The sequence below is a fragment of the Polypterus senegalus genome, chromosome 18, assembly GCF_016835505.1.
Source record: "Polypterus senegalus isolate Bchr_013 chromosome 18, ASM1683550v1, whole genome shotgun sequence".
NCBI lineage: Eukaryota > Metazoa > Chordata > Cladistia > Polypteriformes > Polypteridae > Polypterus > Polypterus senegalus.
The window spans coordinates 47,312,117-47,316,889 of record NC_053171.1 but is presented as its reverse complement, the minus strand read 5'-3'; positions in this window follow the sequence as shown (position 1 = coordinate 47,316,889).

Below are 4,773 nucleotides of genomic sequence, written 5' to 3'. Positions count from 1 at the left end.
ACTTCTCGCTACGTCAGTGTTGACGACAATGCCATAGAGTTTTTCGAGGTGACAAGAAAAGCCGCGATATTCACAGTGAGGAAAACGCCATCTTTCTCAAGTTTTGGTCTAAAACTGGTTCCCAAACTCGGTTCTGGGAATCGGCTGTGGCTGTAAATATTTGTTCTAATCAGATTCACAATAAGAGATAATAATTAATTAATAATTAATCTCATTTAGATAGCTGGTCTTTTTTACTCTTCTCTTGTTCTGCATTCAGAAAAGCACAGCAGTATAATTTTACATTATAAGACATTTAGAAATATATTTTTATTTTTTGCTACAGCTTTAAATGCTTAAATATTTTTTTATGTTTTCCTGTTATTTTTCCTTTATTCTGTGTAGTGTGTTACCTTCATTGTATCCAAATAGTGATATTTAAAAACAAAGCAGACACCCCAACAAAAAACATTAAATGATAAAAGGTGCAACCACATAAGTGTCAGACCCACTATTTAGTTAATAATGGAAAGGCAAAATGAAAATCATGATGAACATAAATAAAAAGTAAAAATAAAAACACTATCCACATATAACTGCTTATTTTTTATTAAAATGTATTAACACACTTACTTTTGTAATTTCTTCATTGATCCCAAAACACAGAAACTGTCCAATTAGAAGCAGAAGTTGGTTGGGGCAAAAACCTGCAGCTCCAGGGGGCCCCCAGGACTGAGTTTGGGAACTATTGTTCTAAAACAACTTGGACCAGAGAATGGATAATTCCATATTGGAATCCATCCATCCATCCATTTTCTAACCCGCTGAATCCGAATACAGGGTCATGGGGGTCTGCTGGAGCCAATCCCAGCCAACACAGGGCACAAGGCTGGTGCCAACCCACCACAGGACACACACAAACACACCAAGCACACACTAGGGTCAATTTAGAATTGCCAATCCACCTAACCTGCACGTCTTTGGATTGTGGGAGGAAACCGGAGCGCCCGGAGGAAACCCACGAGACACGGGAGAACATCCAAACTCCACGCAGGGAGGACCTGGGAAGCGAACCCGGGTCTCCTAACTGCGAGGCAGCAACGCTACCACTGCGCCACCGTGCCGCCCTCATATTGGAATCACATAAAGCAAATAATAAAGTAGCATGTTTAAACTGAGAAAAGTCAAACACGCTTTTTTAATATAATGCGTGTTTTTCACAAAGTAAACTTTGTGAAAATGGTGAAAATGAAAAGTAAACTTTGTGAAAATGGATAAACAATATACATACAGTATCAACACTGTGTTAATTTGGCTTTCAGAGGAAACATGAGGCATTGAATGTTTTTCTGTATGCTACTGCCAATTTAGAATCACTACATCTAATATTACAGGTTCCATCCTACCCCTTCTAATCCCAATTATACCTCAATTAAACTATGTTAGCCTTGGTGGTCTGCTCTTACCTTTCCAGACCTCCATTAAAACTACTTGGTGGGCTAGTCCTCACTGGAGGCCTACCTCCAAGTGGACAGACCTAGTCAGTTATTAATTCTGTGTCTCTGCTGAATTTCATTAAGTCTTGTTTTCAGTCTGGAGGCATCTCTTTTTCATTCTCAAAGTAAACTTTACATTATCATCTTAACCATATACAAAAATACAGAGAGATGAAATGACAAAAGCTTGAGGCTCACAGTGTATGCATAGACCAAATAACACAAAACATTGTGTGCAAATAGACAAAACCATGCAACATACCATTTAAATAGGCAATAAACTGATACAATCAACCATCACAATTACACAGAGACCCATTTAAATGCAAGTTCCAGAGATCATTGTAGTGGCTCATCTTTTGACATGGTAGACAAAGTGATTTGTACATAAACTGGAGCAAGACATTGTGATCTACTATAATATGATGGAAAATCATAGAGGGCTGCATTATGTTGAGGAGTCTGACAGCCTGGGGGATAAAACTATCACGTAAGCTAATAGGTGTGGCTCTGATGCTGTAGTAGCTTTATCCAGATAGCAAAAGAATGAAGAACTCATGAGAGGGGTGAGAAGGGTCCTGCATAATGTAGCAGGCTTTGTGGACACATCAAACAAAGAATATGTCTTTCAGAGAAGGGAGAGGCACACTGATAATATTTTCCACTAACCTCACTATTTTCAACAGACTTTTATGGTTGGACATGCTGCAGTTAACGTACCAAACTGTAATGCAGTTGGTCAGAACACTCTTGATGGTGCCTCTGTAAAATATTGGGAACGAGAGACAGGAGTCTCGCTTGCTTCAGCCACCTCATAATTAGGGAAGTGGTATCATTAATGCATGTGAAGTCCTCAGTTATATGCACACTGAGGAACTTGGCACTTTTTCTCCACAGCCACTGATGGACACTGTGATGTAGTTAGATTATTTTTCCTGAAGCCAAGAATTAACTTTTTTCATCTCATCACTGTTGAGGGATAGATTATTGTCTCTGCATCAAATGGCCAACGGTTCCACATATTCTTTATATGGTGACTTGTCATTGTTGCTTATCAAACCTAGCATTAATTGTGTCATCAGCAAACTTGATGATGTAATAAGAAGTATGTGTTGCTGTGCAATAATCAAGAGCAGAAGAGTGAGCATGCTGCCCTGAGGAGCTTCAATAATCAGCATGATGGAGTTGGAACAGTTGTGGAAAATACAAACTGACTGAGTCTTTTCTGTCAGGAAGTCCAAGATCCAAGTACGGAAGGAGGTGTTCTGCCTTAACGCACTCATCTTCACAATCAGCTGTTGGGGAACGGTTGTTTTAAAAGCTAAACTTATGTCTATAAACATAGCTCTTACATATGTATCTCTTTTATCCAAGTGTGTTAGTGACAGGTGGGGAACAAAAGGTTTTGTGTTTTCAGTGGACCCGTTTTTCCAATATACAAAATTGCAAAGGATCCGGATAGTTAGGATGACTGGACTTTATGTGTGCAAATGACTAGCTTTTCAAAGCATTTTATGGTAACAGAAGTAAGTTCGACAAGGCAGTAGTCATTTGGGCACCACTCTGATGGGTTTCTTAGGTACTGGGATGATAGTGTTGGAATTGAAGCATCACTGGGATGTTTGATGGACTTAAAGATGTATCACAAATGCCTGTGAGGTCTAAAGATGTATCAGAAATGCCTGTGAGGTCATCAAGTCAGCTCATCTATCCATTACCTTAGCATATGACAGGGTATGTTGTCTGGTCCTTTGGCCTTGCCTTGGTTGACTCTGGAGTTGAACTCTAGAGTTCTCATCACATCAGCTGTGGCCAGACAAAATACTTGCTCATTTGGAGACACACGTGATTTTCTCACAGGCTCCCTGTTCTGTACCTCAAATCCAGCAAAGAACTCATTTAGTTTGTCTGGAATGGATGTGTCATCATGCTTTGTGTGTGGAGTGGGGAAATAATCCATAATAGTTGTGGCCTCCGAACTCACCACCTGCGTAACATGCAATAAGGTGATGGACCTTTTCAGAAATGGCTGTGCTCCAACTAGCTAATGATTTGCTTATGGCAGCAGACATTTGGCAAAATAGCATATTAAATCTGTTAGACGTAGTACAGTATTTGATACTGTCAAGCATGATATTCTACTGTCTAGAATGGAGAACATTCTGGGTATCTCTGGCATTGTGGCTTAAGTCCTATCTGAGTGACAGGCAAGAGTTTGTTTGTCTTGGCAACAGCAGGTCCAGCTCAGCACTGGTCACACAAGGAGTTCCTCAGGGCTCTGTTCTCAGCCCACTACTCTTCTGAATCTACATGCTTCTGCTTAGCCATATTATTTGTAGGTTTAGGCTGGGCTATCAGTTATATCCAAATGATACATCTAGCTCAGTGTTAGAAGTGAACGTTTTCTCAGCTTACAAGTTGCTTCTGTGAAATTAAAACCTGGATGGAATAAAACTTCACAATTAAACTGTAACAAAATTAATGTCATGCTAACTGGTACTAAAGCTTTGTTTAGGAACATGATCTCCTTGTCATTCACCCTTGGTGATGATCTCATCAGAGCTTCTTCTTCTGCTAGGAATCTTGGTGTCATTTTTGATTCCTCCATTTCTTGTTCTACCCACATAAACCACATTAAGAAACTTTACTTTCACCACTGTAACAGCCCATGGTCACTCATTATTCTACTTTTCTGATACTGAGAAACTTGTTCATGCTTTAGTTACATCCTGCATTGACCATTGTACCTCCTTACTGGCAGGTGGCCCATCTTATCATTTATCTCAACTCCAGTTGGTTCACAACTTAGCTGCAAGAGTCCCTACAAAAATCTGCAGTAGTGAGAACACAACAACCACCTCCACTGTCCCTGGCTCCCTGTGTCCTTCAGGACAGAGTAAAAAATTTCTAACTTATAAAACTTTAAATGGCCTAGCACTGGACTACATCAGTAACCTGCTCCATCACTATGCTCCTGTCCTCCCATTAAGGTTCATCGATTATGGCAATCTTATTGTGACCCAAACTAACCTGCGCTCTGTAGGTAACAGAGCCTTCAGTTCCACTGCACCCAGACTTTGGAACAACCTCCCAGCACAAATGAGATCAGTCGACTCAATTCATTCTTTCAAAAAAACTTAAAACTCATTACACCAGGAAGGCATTTAACTTACTCTGACTTTCTGACCCTTCCTTCAGTTTACCCTGTCTGTCCAGGTGCTCAAGATGATTAGCATTTGTATCACAAATTATATTATTTGTTCAGGATTTTTTTGTAGCATTGTTGTATTTTATTCTG